The following is a 19837-nucleotide window of genomic DNA, read 5'->3' as shown; positions in this document are numbered from 1 at the left end:
ACTTCTCTGATATTAACAGAGTTATGCCAAGTTGGAAATTGCCCTGGAACCTCATAAATCAAAATTGTCTCATAAGTAGGTTTTGTTGGTTTTTTTGTTTCTTTTTTTTAAAAAGCTCAGATTATTAGGTCCTGAGTATTAAATTTCAACTCTCTGTCAAGAATAGACCCAACTGGAGAACAAGCAAAAAATCTGGATGAAAAGTTGGAGCATTTGAGAGGTATTGGAACAGTTATCTATTTGGCAACAATCCCAGGTTAGATCCAGAGGTTAGCTGAACTGTCCAGCAGTTATTGCTTTATTTGCCATATTTGCAAATAAGCATTTTGGGGGAACATTTCATTATTTTTCCTTCACTTCCAATTCCAGGATCTTGCATCCTGTGCCAAAAAAATACTGAGAATTCCAGTATTTGTATAACTGTAGTTTCCCAATGTGAACACAGTTACTAGGACACATTTAACACAACAGTAAAACAATTCAAATTTGTGCTGCTATTGAGCTCACGTTAACGGAAAGTATTTTCAATTATTTGGGTTCTTAGTAGCTTACTTAAGGATATAGAATATGTATCCTATTAAAGAACTAATACTTACATCATGTGTAGATTAATAGCTTTCTACTGGACCCCTAGTCACGGTGATTTCTTAATAAAACTTTTTAAAAAATAGAAATTAACCTAACCTCTTTGCTGACAGTGCTGTAGTTGAAATGGAAGAGACAACAGGGAAGCACTGCTCACCTTATTTAGATTGGGTAATTAAAGACAGCTAATAGGAATGAAGATGGAAAACATACTAAAGGACCAAGCTTGCAAACACTTATGCAACTGTGTCTTATTCACGTGAGCTGTTAAAGACAGTGGCCCAAATTCTGCAGTCCTTAAGCAAAACTCCTCTTGCCTTCAATGTGAGTTTTTCTTAACTAAAGATCACAGAATTTAGTCCAATGGACTACTCCTTTGAGGAAGAATTGGGCCCACACTTTTAACAAGGGGTTTCGTAGTTCACAAAGAGATGATTAAGATCTTCCTTTGAAAAACACAAAATGTATAGTTCCTTTTTTAGGGTTATAACAGCGCAGATACTCATAGCCTGTGGATTTCAGAGCATTAATTGCTAATCCCCAACTGAACTGAAAGGTTTTGGTTTGTTTTTTAGTTAAATTTGCCAACCTTCAGTTCCCAGTAAGTCATATTTAAGTTTCTTAGCAAAATACTTTATTTAAGGAATTGTCACTTTGTGAAAGATCCATTTCTCATGGTCATCTATCCTTCCATATTTGTTATGCTGGTTTCCATGAATATGTCTAATAATGTGTGATTTGCTTACATGCAAAACCTAGGGGTCTTTTTTTAAAATGAAAAGCGTATACCTCTCCCTGAGAAGTCAAACCATGAAGTCTTGGAAACTAAACCACAATATAAAAGTTTCTACTTTCCTTACATGATGTTCAAGGATTGCTGTTTATCAGTGACAAATAGAAAGTACTTAGTATAATTATTATGGCTCCTCAGTAAAAATCAGATTCTAGCTGTAGGTGATTGCAGCTATAAAGTTTCCCAAATAGGAACAATAAGCCCTATGAAACTAATGAAAAAAATCGCCAACTTCCTCACTCCAAAGTCTGATTTTTACAAGGACTCCATTTCTTTTAGGTTGCCAAAAACGAACAGTTTATTTGAATCTAAGTTAGGTCTTCAGGAAAAGAATTGTAATGTAAAATTGAATAATGTTGCACCACCGACAGGATAATTAAGCAGTTTCAAAATCCAACAATATTTAGGTTGCTTTTACTGTAGCATGTTCCAATAATGGAAATATAGAAGTCCTATTCTAATGTTAGCTTAGCTAAAGATACCAAACATCTAGTGGTACCCCATGCTATATCACTGTACTGTAATCAGGTGAATTAGAAGTGTAATGACTGCTTTGACACAAACTGGTATTTAATATGCTGAAATGTACCAGATTTTTCCCTTCCCCAGGCATTAGTAAAATCCTTAAGAAAATTAAAATCCAGGTCATAGCTAAATTCCTTTGAAACTGGGATTTAAATAAAAGTCTTTCTTTGGTGTAAGAATTTTTTGCGCAATTACATTTTTATAAGGTTAAAGTTAAAAATAAATCCAAAATCTTTTTAGGAGAGAACATTTAAAAACAGACTCAATGTGTTCAGAAACCCATCACACATGTGCCTGTCAAACAGATGCTGCCCCATAAATTAATTTGAGCAACTCTCTTCTCCAATCAGAGAAGAGAAAAGAGCTGTTAAGGGCAGTTTATGGGGTGGCATTGTTTTGACTGACAAATCTTTCATGCTCTGATTCTGTCATTCAAATCAATTATATTTCTCAAACATCTTTTTGAAAATGAAATGAAAATGTCTATCACTTGGTATAGCAAAGAAATTGGAAAACTGTTGATTTTTAGTTAGCTCCATCCATGCAGAAGTGGATCCTGGTTTTAAAAATTGTTTATCAGTGATTAAAAACAAGGATGGGACAAAACTTCTGCCGTCATCAGTTAGAAAAGAATCGGCCCCCAAATGTCAAAGTATTCACCTCATTCCTTTCTTCTAACATTCCTTCTTCATAGTGCTATTTATCATTAGAGCAGCTCTAACAAAATGGTGTTGTCTAGTGGGACTTTGAAAAATAAATAAAAAAAGAAAAATGTGAGGTATGGCAGAAGGTTTGCTAGCATTTTAAAGACAGGCAACATTCGTTTTTCCCATTGTTTTGTTCCAATTGTATAAATTTAATTTGCCAGCCTTTTTTTTTTTAAATCCACACAATTGCTAGAAAAGGAATTAGTAGATGTAAGGGGGTTATTAAACATTGGCATTCACCCATTGCTCTTACACAGAAAAGGCAGCACTGGAAAAGACAAAGCTGATTAATATGAATGGCAGCTAACCTAAAAACTAAAACTTGAACAGAATGGTGTATGCTAATCTTGCTCAAATACAATTATGAAAGCTGAATTTGCTGGTGTTTGTCATTACTGTGCAGGCTGAGGGTTTATGTGAATGACATCTCTACAGTGCTAGGCAATCCAGTAAGAAACAAAGAATTTTATCCACACTGTCAATTTCCCAACTGCCCTGTCCATCCAGAGCAGCTTGAATAGCAAAAGACTTTACAATCTAGGATTATTTGTGATAAACTTTGTCCAAAAACAGCCCATTCATTACAAGAAATTTCCTTAATCCTCAAGTTGCCTGTAAGGAAAAGACTGAAATTCTGTGTTGTTTATTTGCTCTGTTGGGTCCACAACCAAAATCATTCAACATGTTAGCCACATTAATAAAATCAAAAATCTTAATAGTCAGCCTTAGTCATGTCATTATTTATAGATGTTTGCTTACCAGTGTATCTGGAGACATAAGGAAAACCTTAATAGCTCTGGCCACTCATTAGCAAAGTACCATGGAGCCCTAATTCCATAAAGATATTAAACTATTTTTCCTTACAACAGCAACAAATGGAGGGAATTCTCATTACTTATTAAGATGTGGTACATTCTTTGCATATTGAGTTTCTTCTTATACTTTGAACTCTTATCCCTCATCATTCTATTTCTGAGACTAAGATCAAAGTAGATTGGCCTTACAGAGCTACAGATGAGTGGACGCATTTCAGAGAATATTAATGCTCTCTTGAAGAGCAAAGCAGGGAAAGAGGTGTAATCCCCTAAAGAGCTAGCCCTGGGAGTCTAGTAATACTGAACAACTGTAGCATGCTCGATGGATCAGCTGTTAAAGAGTGTAGCCTCACCAACGTGGAGCTGCTTCTCCTAGTTTAACAATGTGGCCCAATTCCCAAAGCAGTAGTGAGACTAAGTTTTTTTGGAACTGGTGAATCATGTAAATGTGGATTCTGGCAGATTGGCATAGAGCAATGTGTTTTATAGTAGAAAAATAAGTGGCCAATTCTGTATTTTGCATTTCACTGTGCCTTGATTTTCTGGCCTCTCTAATTTGGGCTGATGACTTCTCTCCTCTCCTCTGGTTTTAGACGTTACCTTTTGGTACTTTGCCTACTCAAAGGTTATTGTTACCGATGAGCTGGCTGGACGTACTGGTGTGGGATCAGATAGTGTTCTCCCTTGATCTCCCACTTCCAGCAGCTGATCCTGACATACAAGGTTTATTTTTTGCCTTTGGACTTCTTGCCAGACTTTTAAAGAGGAATTACTTTAGACCCTTGTTAAAGCGAAGAGTAAACATGCTAAGTACTAAGGCATTTGTTGGGTATCATTATATGAGAAGAAGAAATGTTATATTCATTACAGAAGAAAATCTAGCAATAAAAAGTATTACCTGCATTTATAGCCCTTGTAACCTAATTTCTGTGACAAAGCAAAGAAGTAAAAACATTCCATTCTGCCTTTCAGTGACCCCTATAAGAAACCCCCCATGGAGTCATTTAGGATAGTAATTTGAGTGAAAATACATGCAGTCTTTACTTTGCTTGCTCTTCTTAAATTAAAAAAGCTTAGCAATGGTAAACATAACAGCATTTTAAGATGATTGCAAAATGCCTTCAAATTAGTAAGTAATTAAAAGAAATAATAACTTAAAAGACATTTTGCACAGCATAAAAGAGCGACAAAACATGGAGGAGTGTTGTGCAAATATTAAATTGTACATAAAATACCCCTTCAGTGTATGCTGCCAGTAAAACCCAAGGCACTGCAGGTCATTAAAATGTCAGACTTGGGGCAGAGTGGAAAAATGCTGTGTTTAAAAGTAAACATGTAGCCCTTTTATAATTATTTCCCCTTAAAGTTAACTGTGCAAAAGGTCTGAAAGCAAGAAAAAAAGAGGTTGCTCTTTCTGTGTTTCCAATGAACAGCGCTGCATCATCAGGCTGAAGGGTCAAACTATGATCCCAATCCTGCCCCCCATCCATGTAGTCAGTGGAGGTCTTGCCATTGATTCCAATGGGAACAGGATTGAGCTCTACGTACGGAACTTCATTCATTTTCTTTTAGCCAGCTTTCAAAAAAAAAAGAAAAAGAAAAAAGAAAACAGGATTGTACTCATCCATGGTGTAAACCCACTCACTTTACTCCAAGAATGAACTGGATACACACTAGTTTTAGAAAACACAGGGAGCCCAATAATCAAACATGCATTCCTTAATAGGATATCAAAATGACACAAACAATCTCATACTGACAGATTAATGCCTGCTCCACTCACCTTTGTGATATGTGTCCAAATGTGGGGTTTGAGCATCATATTAAGGAGTTCAGACTACCTACTGGGCCCAATCCCTTACTCCTCATACTAGCTAAAAACCCACATTGAAGTCAATGGAAGGTTTAGCCTGAATAAAGTGTGTGAAATCTTATCCTGCTTGGGTATAGCTAGGAGGTAATCTAATGTTACTTAGCTGAATCATCGGTTTAGTTTTTACTAGCTCATGCAAATGAATCAATAGACAGCAATAGAATTACTTAGTTTACATTTGTGTCAATAAAAGGAGAATCGGGGCTTGTATCTTTAGATTTTACCAAGCATGTTTCCACACTGAAAACACAAAATGGTGAGACATATACTGTTGTATTCTGCTGTTTCTTGTCTGATTTCCAGAGCTCTCTAAGTCAGTCACAAAGACCAATGAGTCAGAAGGATATCAATCACATTCCAGTTTTGTTTCCCTCCTACTGGAAGAAAGTGGATCGTGGCTCTGAATAAAAATGTTCCCTCTCATTAATTTTGTATATTTTAAGCAAAATGTCTGGAGATGAAGTCGATAAATGTTTGCCCTGTATCATTTACTGAGTTGAGTGTCTAAGCCAATGCCAAAAGGTGCTTAATACCCCAGTTAAATTCAGTCCAATACATTTAACTGAGAGAAGAACTGGACTCATAAAATTCAGATAAATGCAATGCTTATGAAATAAGTTTACTACTTTAAAACTAGAACTTCAAATTTGGGGATAAATTCTGTCCTTGGATGCATGTTTTTCTTTTCAGTCAATGAGGACTGGGCACATGCATCTAAATTTGCCCCTTTGGGTATGTCTACACAGCTGCTGGGAGCGAATCTTGCAGCCAGGGTCAACAGACTTGTGCTAGTATGCTAAAAAATACCAATGTGGACATTGCAGCTCAGGCTCTGAAGCTTTGGGGAGGGGGAGGGAGTTTCCACAGCCCAAGCCGGAACATCAAAGGAATGTCTACACAACTATTTTTAGTGCACTAGCCCAAAGCCTGTGAGCGTGAATCTGTTGACCCAGGAGCTGTGTAGACATACCCTTAGTATCTCCTTTCCTTAAAACTACCTAATAATATTGCTGAAAGTGTATGATGTCAGGATTACAATCAGCAATTAAATCAATATCCCTCTGGTTTCTATCTGACAAATGCAGAGCTCAAAGGGCAGGTTTACACTCCGGGTTAAGTCAACCTAAGTTATGCAACTCCAGCTATGTGAATAACGTAGCTGGAGTTGATGTACCTTAGGTCAACTTATTGCTGTGTCTACACCGCGCTCGTTCAACAGGAGAAACTCTCATGTTGACTTATCTTATGCTTCTCATTCCAGTGGAGTATCAGAGTTGACGGGCGAGTGATCAACTATCTATTTAGTGGGTTTTCACTAGACCTGCAAAATCAACCCCTGGTGGATCGATCGCTACAGCATGGATCCGCAGTAAGTGTAGACAAGCCCAAAGTTAAGTAAAGAGATAGGAATGAAACAGAAAATACCACTGTGAGATTCAATGTTCAGTTAACCCTTCAATGATTCTTTAACACGCCTCTGCTTCAGAAACAGTTTTTATCAGAAGAAAAGATTATACATGATATAAATATATATGAATTTGTGTGATAAAATGTACCATACTCAAAGTGCAAATATATGGAAGAATATACTTTCTCTCGGATATTTAATTTCCAATATTTTTATTTATAATACCTAAATTCTAATATATTTGAAGGAAAATCAAATGTATTAGAAAGTGGTAGTATATTGGACCATATTTAACCTTGGTGTAAGTGAATGAGTCAAAAACTCAGCAGAAGAATCCAAAGACTTAAATCTTGTAGACAGTCTAAGACAGTGGTGGGCAACTTGTGGCTCGTCAGGGTAATCCACTGGAGGGCCGCAAGACAGTTTGTTTACATTGACCGTCTGCAGGTACAGCCACCCGCAGCTCCCAGTGGCCGGGAATGGTGAACTGCAGCCACTGGGAGCTGTGGGCAGCTGTGCCTAAGGATGGTCAGTGTAAACAAACTGTTTTGCGGCCCACGAGCAGGTTACCCTGACAGGCCGCATGCGGCCCACAGGCTGCAGGTTGCCCACCACTAGTCTAAGACTTAACGGTCTACATCAGGCATCTGATCCAGAGCTGAGTAACTCATCCATAATGAAGAACATTTGAATTTCACTTCCTTTTTCCATTCATGAATTGTCCCAATTCTATTTATTTAAATTTTTTCAGAAGTGATGGCTCCAGTTCAGCAAAGAACTTAAAGCTCCTGAGTAGCTCTACGGAAGTCAATGAGAGAACTCAAATGGGTGAAGTTAAGCATGCAGCTAATAGATCATTGGGTGTATGTAAAAAGCACACTTTGCTGGTTTGCTACATACCACAAATGCCATCATTACTGCCTTTTGACTTATAAAACTAACAACGACCAATTCAGAATTGCAAATATGAATGTAAAATGTTTATGTTAAGCTTAAACTCAATGGACTTTTCATAGATTCATAGAGTTTAAGGCCAGAAGAGACCATTAGATCATCTAGTCTGATCTCCCATATGACACAGGCCATTCCGTTTCACCCAGTTACCCCTTTGCCCGTGTCTGCTGCAAAGCTGGCAGAAAGTGAATATAACATCAGGGCAAATCTGTATGACCTTCAGATAAAAAAAAGTTAACTCTCTGTGTGGCTTCCTTCTTATTCTCCATGTTTTCTTCTCATCTGCTCTTTATCTAAGGGAAACTTTTCTTGGTTTCTTTTAAAATATCTGTTTCCACTCTCATTTTTCTTTTTTTAATGTCACTTTTTTCTTTCAGACTTTTCTAACTTTTTCCAGCTTTTGTTTCTTTCAAGAAACTATCCCTTTGCCATTCAGTTTCCTCCCTCAGTTTAACATTTGCACTTTTCCTTCTCTTTCCCATTCTACTTCAATCGCCTCCCATGCAGAAAACCTCTTTTCCCAGCACTTCACTTTCCCCAACATTGGAAGCCCTTCCCAGGTTCTCTGTTCTCCTGATCCCCATCCCCAGTATTCCCTGCCCTTACATTGCCCCTCCCATTCAGGGCCAAAAGCCCCTGTGTAATTTGTTCCCTCTATTCTCATTCACCTGTTGGCTCTTTTCATTGGATCTTCTCCCTAGCTGCCCTCTGTCCCATCCTACATTAGCTGTGCCAAAGGCTCTTATGGCTACATCCACCACTCATAGCCTGGCTTTTCTGTCTCTCTCCAGTTCCTTCCCCCACTCACACTGTGAAGGGTTTCAGGGAGGATCACAGAAGGGAAATGGATGGGCAGAGCTACTTCCAATGCCCCCCTGCTCATAGAGCCACCTGCAAGAGGGGAAGAAGCTGCCCAGCTTGGTCAGTGCTGTGCTTCCTCCCTCTTCTGAAGTCTGCACAGAACCAGGGAGAGTGAGAGAGGGGGCGGTGCTCCTTGGGAGCCAGAGGGTGCAGATTTGTAGGTGCCGGGAGAAGGGGACAACAGCATGGTTGTTCCCTCAAACTAAAATTTGAGATGACTTGTCATCCAGTGAAAGGAAAGGACATAATACCATTTTCCTCTCCCCTCCCTTTCACTTTTTCATACAACCCTCAGTGACCCTTTCTTCTGTCCCTAGCATTTAATGTAATTATTAACTCTGCCTCCCATATGCTCCACTCCCTTTTTGTCTCTGCATCCCCTCCTCCAGTTCCCTCCCCCTCCCCCGCAGCTCCAATTCTGATCTGTTTTCCTGCCTGTTCTGCATTCTCTGTTACCTTCCAATGGGTATTTCAGTGATGAATGAGGCATGCTTTAGATAATATTTATGTAGAGCTAGATTGTAGAGTTACCGCTAGTCCTGAGAAAGGGGGAGCATGAAGTTGTACTGCCCCAGGAGAAGAACAGGGACCAAATTGTGACTCATACTTACTGTTTGGTACTTGACTTCCCTACCTTGTTTCTCTGGGCCAGGAGAGGGGAGTTAATCCGTGTCAGCCCTTTACGTGGTGCCGATTACTTTCCTGTGGGTCAGCTCAGCGTTTCTGGCCAGGGTGTGTGACTGTGGGGCTGCTGTGCAGGTGTTCCCTCCCTACTTCTGCCTATCCATCCTATCTACGTGGGAGAGGCCCTGTGGAGGTTGTTTGCGCTGCTGCACTCTATCCCATGATCAGAGGAGCAAGAGGATGCCTGCAGCTCCTTAGTACCTTGCTCAGGTATGTAATCTTGTCCTTAATTAATGAAAGAAATCACTTATAAAGGGAACACAGTAGTGAGGCTACTGGTTTTATTCTCTCAGTTTCTGCACCTGGTCCCTGTCTCTCCATGCATGAATCAATGGGTGGTGTGACACTGCACAGTGCCCTGAAGGATGTGTGGTACCTCAAGCATCCTGCTGAAGAGTAGCCCTCTCCAGCATATCTCCACTTTTAATTGTGTTTTTCTAAATTCCCCGATTGAACAAATTCTAACGTGTACAATGATTTAGGATACCCTTGTTTGTATTGTTACTACAGTGCCAACAGGTTTCAATCAGTATTCGTGGACATGCCAACAGTTTTTTGGATCTACTGTAATGTAAAATGTCATTAGGTGTCTCCATATCTTTAACAGTCTCATCAGTCTTTTTCATATTGTACAAAACAGGCTCAATCCACAAAGTTTGTGTTTTCCTGATGCATCTGCGCTCACTTCACTCTTCTATGCTTGCTTGTTTATCTCACTCACATTCTCAGTTACCTTTAGTAGCTATCTACAATTATTTCATAAAACCTTACCACTTTTCTGTGATCACTGAATGTGAACAAAGTTACTTTTTTTTTTTTTATTCATGATAGCTTTTTCTGGACAGCAACCCTTTTGCCAGTTTCTAACGGAGTCTTTGTTTTCTAAATTCAATAAAAGTCTTCTGCCTTTGTAATAATATTGTATCTGTTGTGACCTGTCTAACCTGTTCGCCAAAATCTTTTGATTATGTCTCATATCTGGTAATTGAGTATGAATATGCCTATTTATTTAACTTTAGAGATACGAGGACTTATTTTTGCTGTTGGGTTGTTTGTCGGACTGCAGAACTAATGGTGTTACAGCACCCCAAGATTTTGAAACATGAACAACTGAGATGGAAAGATATTTTGGTCAGATTATTTCAAACTAGGGCTGTCAAGTGATTAAAAAAACTAATCGCGATTAATGGTGGGATTAATCACACTGTTAAACATTAATAGAATACCATTTATTTAAATATTTTTGGATTTTTCCACATTTTCAAATATATTGATTTCAATTATAACGCACAATACAAAGTGTACAGTGCTCACTTGATATTTATTTTTGATTACAAATATTTGCACTGTAAACAACAAAAGAAATAGTATTTTTCAATTCACCTAATACAAGTACTGTAATGCAAGCTCTTTATCATGAAAGTTGAACTTACAAAAGTAGAATTACGTACAAAAAATAACTGCATACAAAAATAAAACAATGTAAAACTTTAGAGCCTACAAGTCCACTCAGTCCTCTTCTTGTTCAGCCAATTGCTCAGACAAACAAGTTTGTTTAGATTTGCAGGAGATAATGCTGCCTGATTCTTGTTCACAATGTCACCTGAAAGCGAGAACAGGCATTCTCATGGCATTGTTGTAGCTGGCATCTCAAGATATTTACATGCCAGATGTGCTAAAGATTCCTATGTCTCTTGATGCTTCAACCACCATTCCAGGGGACATGCATCCATGCTGATGATGGGTTCTGCTCGATAACAATCCAAAGCAGAGTGGACTGACGCATGTTCATTTAATCATCTGAGTCAGATGCCACCAACAGAAGGTTGGTTTTCTTTTTTGATGGTTTGGGTTCTGTAGTTTGTGCATCGGAGTATTGCTCTTTTAAGACTTCTGATTGAATCCACACCTCATCCCTCTCAGATTTTGGAAGGCACTTCAGATTCTTAAACCTAGGGTCAAGTGCTGTTGCTATCTTTAGAAATCTCACATTGGTACCTTCTTTGTGTTTTGTCAAATCTGCAGCGAGAGTGTTCTTAAAATGAACAACATGTGCTGGGTCATCATCCGAGACTGCTATAACATGAAATATATGGCAGAATGTGAGTAAAACAGAACAAGACATATACTATTCTTCCTCAAGGAGTTCAGTCACAAATTTAATTAACACATTTTTTTTTAACAAGCGTCATCAGCATGGAAGCATGTCCTCTGGAATGGTGGCTGAAGCATGAAGGGGCATATGAACGTTTAGTATATGAGGCATGTAAATACCTTGCAATGCTGACTAGAAAAGTCCCATGTGAATGTCTGTTCTCACTTTCTGGTGACATTATAAATAAGAAGTGGGCAGCATAAATGTAAACAAACTTGTTTGTCTTAACGATTGGCTGAACGAGAAGTAGGACTGAGTGGACTTGTAGGCGCTAAGGTTTTGCATTGTTTTGTTTTTTGAGTGCAGTTATGTAACAAAAAAAATTACATTTGTAAGTTTCACTTTCACAATAAAGAGATTGCACTAGAGTACTTGTATGAGGTGAACTGAAAAATACTGTTCCTTTTGTTTATTATTTTTACCGTGCAAATATTTGTAAAAAAAATTTAATATAAAGTGAGCAGTGTACACTTTGTATTCCGTGTTGTAATTGAAATCAATATATTTGAAAATGTAAAAAGTCATCCAAAATATTTAATAAATTTCAATTGGTATTCTATTGTTTAACAGTGCGATTAAAACTGCAATTAATCATGATTAATTTTTTTGAGTTAATTGCATGAGTTAACTACAATTAATCGACAGCCCTATTTCAAACCCTTTCTTTTGTTGTGGTGGTTTTTTTGTTTGTTTTTTGTTGGTTTTGGTTAACCTGTATTTAGATCAAAGTTCTCACAAACAATTACAGAGTTGTCAACTCTTGTGATTATATTGTGAGGGCTGTGACACTTCGAGTTATTCTTAAACCCCCTGTTCCTGGAGTTATGTGAATATTTGAGAATTGCAGCTTTTTTCTTTTTTAAGTAAGTTTTTAGCTTTCATGCTTGTGGAGAAAAGCATGAAAATGTGACACTCCTTTCCCACTGTACCATGAAGGATCAAAACCAAAAGGCAAATAAAAGGACCTTAAATGTATTTTTAATCTCATGTTTTTTAACACAATCTTGTGACTTTTTTGGGGGGAAGGGGAAGAGGGGAGGCTGACATGATATTTGAATGTTTACCTCTCAGTTGCAGTATTCTAATCTTTTGTTGTGAAATTTCCAGTTCTCTTCTCCTCTAGAGACAAAGGAATCATCCAGCAAAACCAGAGAAGCAAAGAATTCATGTTCTCGATATTTCTGAGGTAAAAACAAGCAGAAAAAAACCCTCTGAAAAACAAAGGAAAACAAAATCCCCGCAACTCTCAAGCCTTTCAGTTTTCTTTCTACCCCATAAGGATGCAAAAAAGGCCAGGGATACATTTTTTTTTCTTCTTCATTCGCAGGTCACCTTTAAACCATGTGATGTGAGATTTATATGTGAATTGGAGTATTTTTCTAAAGCAGTAAATTGCCTGTTTTGACATGCTAGGCTCTCCACCACAGCCCAACCTCTTATTTAAACTATAAGTGAGGCAATGGGGACAGATAATGACCTCTTCATTAATAAGCCCACTACTTTTAATTACTTTTAGATTTAGGAGAAATCTAACAGGTTTTATAAAAGTGCCTCCTGCTTAACTAGCAAAAATCTCCTTTTTTAGGAAAATGGGGTTGTGTGATAGAAAGAAGGAAGTCATACTGAGAAAGATGTAATACTTCACACCCTCTCTGTGGCGTAATGGGAAGTTTGACCCTGTTTCAGCAAGGTACTTAAGCATATGCTTAATTTTAAGCATGTTAGTTGACCTACCGATATCCAGCATGTGCTTAAGTAACTTGCTGAACTGGGGCTTTAAATATGTCCACGATTAATGACAATGCAGAATGTAACCAAATTCTTTTTTAAAATTATTATTATTTTGGGAAGAGACTAAACTCCCAATGAAGTCAATGGATAAAAGTGGCTGGGGAGCGTATGTATTAAGATAAACATTTTTCTTTTGACAGAAACTCATTCAGAAGCAAACCAGGTCAAGGGATGATTTACGAAACTGTAATTGTCATATGGTGTTAATGTGATAGCTGGTTTCAACTGACATCTGTGAGAAACAGTTGGACATACCTCTTCTTCTGCATGAACTAGAGTTTCTAATTAATTATGCAAAGCTGAAAACAAACAAGAGTATACTGAAAAATAATAGCTAAAATCTAAGATAAGGTGCACTCTCACACCTTGTTCTGTTATTGATACCCTTTGCATTGACCACAATGGTTTCATTTTGACAATGGACTTTTACCAGCAATAACATATATTACTGATAGCACTATTACTGATTCTAAGACTCTGTTATGTTATGTTTACAATCTCTGTAAAGCTCATACATTAATATGAGCAAAATCATGCAACAAGCAACGTGTGACTTTCATGAAATTGGCATTCATTAACATGGGTTACTTTGCATACAATACAAAATTTCCTTCAGTATTAGGCAAGTTGTCTTTTTTCAATTTATTTGTTTCAATGATCTATCAAGTTTATTGTATACAACAGAAACAAAAAATCCTGCATCTGTTTCTCTTTCATTATATGAGAGCATTGAACATACAACACAAGGTTATGTTCAACACCCAAGTCTTTTCTTGTTGTCATAGTTCTCTTCCAAACCACTGTTCGCACAGTGTCCTCTATTCATGTAATCAAATGTTATACCATCACTTTCATCAAGACATCAGGCATGTTGAGTTATCCATGTGACCACCAAGGAGCATATCATCCCAATTTGCATATCACAGAATATCATTTTATCATTTTCATAAACACATCTGAGTAGAATCATCCCATGGTTTAGTAACCTTTTACAACTGTGGAACTTTCCTGGGCTTTTACACCTTTAATCTCATTCTGGAATATGTTTTTTTCTTTTAAAGAGAAATTGTCTTCTCAGCTATAACTCAGTCGAAAAATCTTGTACAGAAATACTATTTTGTAAGGTCTTTGGGACAGGGAATCTCTCACTGTTTGCACAGCATCTAGCAGAATGGGCCCTGATCTCAGCTGGACCTTTGGGCATGCACTGCTGCAAAACAAATATTAAACAGAATGCTAAATGTAATAATATTCATTAAGGGCCAGATTTTCAGAAGCCTGCACACAAACAAGAGAAGGTGCCAAGGTATGCGTAGGAAGAAATCACACCATGAATTGCCTTCTAGAGCCTTTCAGCAGTCTTGGCACTCATGGCTTAACTTTCCCCACCTGAGACCTTCTGCTTTGGGGATATCCTTCTTCAGCATAGACAATCTAGCCATGAGTTGCTGGGGCTGTCTGAGGTCCCCCAAAACTGAGGGGCCGCAGCAGTGCTTTGGTCCTGCCTCCACTGTGTAACACTGACTTCACCTGCAAAATCTCAGATACGAAGACAATTGTTTTGATCTGTAAATCACATGCTTGCATGTATTAACAGCCTATTTGCATGTGTAGCAACAGGATTTGCATGCACATGTTCAGGATTTTGTAGGCAAACCAGCTGCATGCCCTCCCCTTGCACAGACCTTTGGAAATCAGCCCCTATATGTGTACGCTTAGAAGTGAATGTGTTTGAAAGCAAAGTAGTTGCAAACTAGTTCCTCTTCTACTTGTCTACCAAGGCATGAGGTACAAAAATTCCTCTTAGTGACATCACAAAAACGGAAAGCAATGCTACTGCATTTTTTAAAGAAAGCCTACACAAAACTGCAGTGATTGCATCATGGTCAATGACTGAATTATCATCATAGTTGCTGAAAACTATCAAAGTCTCAGAGGTTTGTTATTTGTAATACTGAGGCTCTGATCAAATAGTATAAAGGACTGATTTAACTAGTGATTAGATTAGAGTGCAGAACTATGTAATTACAGTGACATTAGAAGAAACTCCGTCATTCAGTGACTGAGACTAATCTGTTTTACCGTGGCACATCAAAATCCAGCATGCTTGTCCAAGGCCCAAGTGTAGTGACATCAAGAGCAAAAGAGATGAAGACAGCGTTCTTATATGTATCAGGTGACAGCTTCAAGAGTGCACAGAGCATGTTCTTCTGAAGTAAGCAATCAAGCTGACCTATTCCTGGCTCTCACACACCAGAGGAAGTACTTTCTGTGTTGCCTAATAACTTATAAACCATCCAGTAAGCATTGTGAGTTCTGCAGTTCCCACATAGGGTTTGAAGAAAAGGAGTTAATTGGGCCATATTGGAAATACAGAGTTAGCATCTGATCCTCAGATGGCATAAATTGATGTAGGTCCATCGTCTTCATGGAGCTACACTGATTTACATCAGCTGAGGATCAGGGTTTTGGGTCCAACTCTGCCACATCTATTCACACACTAAATAATACCTTACTATGTGAAGAATCCCATTTCCATTCAAATGGGACCGACTACTCACTTAGTAAGGTACCACCCAATGGACTAGCTTGTGAACTCCTTACTCCCTGTTGTCGGGTGGTTAGTTGCATGATTAGTCCCATTTACTCCATTGAGACTACTTGTGTAAGTGAGTAAAGGCTCCACAACCCAGCCCACGGTGAATAAAAATGCCCAAATCAGGCTGTTAATAAGTACTCAGGCTGGTCACTAACCTGTTGCAAGCTAGCAAGGTGACAATTGTAAACAAGGTGATGCAACTGGTAAAAGGCTCATATAATTCTGGGGTGTCATATGTAAGACAGGTGAGAGAATAGTTCTGCTCAACTTGGCACTGGTGAGGCCTCCACTGGAGTACCGTGTCCAGTTCTGGGAAGATGTGTACGAAGAGGAGAGCAGCAAACCTGATAAAAGGTTTAGAAAACCTGACCTATGTGGAGAGGTTTAAAAAACTGGGCATGTGTAGTCTTGAGAAAAGAAGACAGAGGGGGTATGACATTGGCACACCTGGTACCAGCTCATGCCAAGGCCCAGGGAACTGAACACTGACAAATGCACAGCTGGAAACCAGTCTGACTTACCTGTGGGTTCGTGTAATTATAATAGATATTAGGGTTATAACAATGTGTTTCGATTTTATGGAATGCTTGTAAAAGGCTGCATGTTTTAATCCTACTTATAATATCTGTATCCCATGGTATAAAGTTATATTGAGTGCTTGCATTGTAAACCTCTGTAATTGTGTAACTCACCAAACAGGAAAGGAAGCATTAATTAAAGTAAAGTGCTCGACTTGCACACAAGTCAAATAAAGGCAAATGAAGCATTGTGTAGCATCAAAGGACAGTGATCTGGTTGATTGCATTCCTCACTCCCTCCAGGAAGCATAGGCTTGCACATTAACTCATCCCATCCGCTTGGATTCTGGGGTGAAGGGGATAAAAATCCCTGACAAGAAGAAACTGGGATCTTTATGCTGTCTGGACTCTGAGGTGCAAAGATTCCTAAACATATGCAAGAGATCCCCATGCTGCTTGGCATGAGTCAGCTCTAAAGGGCATATAGAGCTTTAACTCTAAGTCTGTAACTCATTTGTGTGTGTATGTTTTCTGTTTTAACCTTGTCAATAACTTTCATTTCTTTTCTTAGTTAATAAATCTTTAGTTAGTTTATTATAGGATTGGCTACAGATGTTGTCTTTGGTTTGAGATCTGAGTACAACTGACCTGGGATAAGTGACTGGTTCTTTGGGACTGGGAGTAATCTGAATATTATTGAGATTCTATCACATAGTCTAGCTTGCCTGTGTGGCAAGATAAACTGGAATGCCCAAGGGGACTGTCTTTGATTCTATGGTAAGGCCATTACTGTGCTTTTGTTACTGAGTTGGTGAAATCTAATTATACAACATACAACCAGTTTGGAGTTTCTGTCCTGACTCACGGTCACGAGCCTCTCCAGACACTGTGATGGGGGGTGGAGAGGGCACTATATAACATGGTTACAATATGTTGAGGGCTGTTCTAAAGACAGATGGTGATCAACGGTTCTCCATGTCTACTGAAGACGGGACAAGAAGTCATTGACTTAATCTGCAGAAAGATAGATGTGGGTTAGCTATTAGGAAAAACTTTCTAACTATAAGGATAGTTAAGTATTAAAGGATAGTTAAGTATTAAATAGGTTGCCAGGAATCCCTGTCCTTGGATGTTTTTAAGAACACATTAGACAAATACATGTCAAGGATGTTCTAAGTTTACTTGGTCCAGTCTACACATGGGGGGAATAGACTAGATGACCTCCTGAGAGCCCGTCCAACTGTACATTTTTATGATGCTATGATAGGTACTCGTACTACAAGCGGCATATTTTAAATTCTGTCTTTGGCAAACGTTTTGCAGCCATTGTAACTTTTCTGCCACAGAGAAGAACTGCAAGATAAAAACATACGTCAATAATTTAATCATGTTGTCCATGGGGTATCAACAGTCTAAACAGAATACAAAGAGTTCAGTGCAAAATACCAGAATAACAAAGAGCAGGAATTAGGATGTGCACTCTGCCTTTCCATTGTTCATGTATTATGTGTTGCATCAAGTTGGGCTATATCCTATTACGCTTCCTTATGACAAGCAAATGTAAAACAATCCCATAGAATGGGATAGGAGGAAAATTTAACAAAATGTGCATTCTTCGGTTATGATTTGCTGTGTACCAATACCACAGAAGTACTTGGGTTACCTATAGGGAAACACAAATACACAGGATTTTCTTGGCACATACTGTACCACATTACAATAGCCTATTGATTTGCATATTCTTTCTGATTATTATCTGGTAATTGAGCTAAGTAAGTAAATACATACTGTAATTACCATGTACCCTACAGTAGCATCTAGTCTGAGGAACAGAATTAACCATGTATTTATCCTATAGCTACATAGCAATCTGTATTATATAAGAAATGAACAGTAGTTTATATATAAAGATAATAAAAGACATGGCTTGCCCACTCTGAGTCGCAGGGATGCCACACAGGCATATGCATCCTAGCAGATGGATCGCATTGCTGAGCTGAGGACTACTGTTATATTATCATTTCTTCTAGCAGGTTAGGTAGTAAACAACCATTCTAAGCCCACGGAATGTGTTCAGAAAATAATGCCTAGTGTTGCAACATAAATAAATTGCTTGCCAACTGCTTTGCCAACAAACTGGCAACCTCAGAGATGATTCTCTCATATCCTCAGGAAGATGATAAAACCCGTTCTGACCAAGAGCCAGTAGAAATATTGGCAGATCATAGCTGGATGAGTGAAACCACAATAAATGATGTCCTTGATAACCAGGAAGAGTTTGTCAATGACGTTTGCAAAATCCAGATACTTCTTTCACTGAGAGTGGTGGAGGAGCGGAGATTTCAGTACAATTATTTAAGTAATATATTTAATAAGTATGTATTCCATCATAATGCTAATTGATAAAAAATATTTTTCCAAGTATTCAAAAATGAATACAGATTGGAAAAACTCAGACAAAGCAGAAGCATCTACTATAGAAATACAATAATCTCAGATGCAATGTATTCCTCATTTTCTTGACAGCTATTTCCTTTACCTTTCTCCTTCAGGTTCTGAAAGCAAAAACTGGCAGATGGATACAGGAATAATGATTCATTGTGAGAACCTCCTTTCCGTGGCCAGAATGAGGGCTATATTTGACATTCTCCAGGCCTAGTGCTCTTCCAAAAGTTCACCTTCTGAAAACTCATCCATTGTAAATTCGTATTAAATGCAAAGCTCCCTTTGAATGCCCATAGATTCACAGAAATTAGGTCATGTGGCACAAACACTGTCAGTGCTGGATTGCTCGCTACACTATCTTATCTAGAAGTTATTTTTGAAAACAATAGATTTAATTCGGCCACTTTATAATTAGTGGCGTATATTTCTTCCTTTTACTAGAAGAGCCCGCACATTTCAGTATAAGACTTGCCCGATATGTTTGGGGTTTATCCTCGCAATCTGGAAAATGCATTATGTTAGTAAAAAGAAAAGGAGGACTTGTGGCACCTTAGAGACTAACCAACCTACTTGAGCACAAGCTTTCATGAGCTATGAAGTGAGCTGTGGCTCACGAAAGCTTGTGCTCAAGTAGGTTGGTTAGTCTCTAAGGTGCCACCAGTACTCCTTTTCTTTTTGCGAATACAGACTAACACGGCTGCTACTCTGAAACATGATGTTAGTATTGCTCAAAGAACTCACTTGGGATGTCTTTGTCCCATGGTTTGCAAGGTACTATCAACCCCATTGAGGGCTCAAAGGCGCCATTTAGGCATAGCCCACAATAAAGGGGCAATGCCTCCTAGAGCTCTATTGTATTGATCTAGATGTAATCTAGATGTAATATATGGCTCAAAGAGTCAAAGGTGTTAGCATCACCCAGTCACTGTCCAGCATTAAACAGTGTTAAACAAGGCTCGGTACACAGAGAACTCAGCCTGCTTAGTGCTATAGCTCAAACATGAGAATATTCATGATGCAGGTGAGATATTTATTGATTAAAACACACAAAAGGAAAGAATCAAAAGGCAAAACCCACTGAAACTGAAATGGAGTGAAGATGCAAAACAAACAATGAAAACCTA

The 19837-nt window shown here is 38.4% G+C and overlaps 1 long non-coding RNA gene across 1 annotated transcript; it reads left to right on the top strand.

Moving 5' to 3' along the window:
- The first annotated feature begins 8959 nt into the window (after window positions 1-8959).
- On the top strand, window positions 8960-13738 carry LOC311528919. The gene is made up of 3 exons (XR_014713723.1): window positions 8960-9415; window positions 12468-12546; window positions 13292-13738. It is a non-coding gene; the product is annotated as an uncharacterized lncRNA (long non-coding RNA).
- The last annotated feature ends 6099 nt before the right edge of the window (window positions 13739-19837 follow it).

This window comes from Lepidochelys olivacea (genome assembly GCF_965140295.1).
Source record: "Lepidochelys olivacea isolate rLepOli2 genome assembly, chromosome: 12".
In the NCBI taxonomy this organism is placed as follows: Eukaryota; Metazoa; Chordata; order Testudines; family Cheloniidae; genus Lepidochelys; species Lepidochelys olivacea.
The sequence above is the reverse complement of the archived record's forward strand: the minus strand, read 5'-3'. Positions and strand labels throughout refer to the sequence as shown.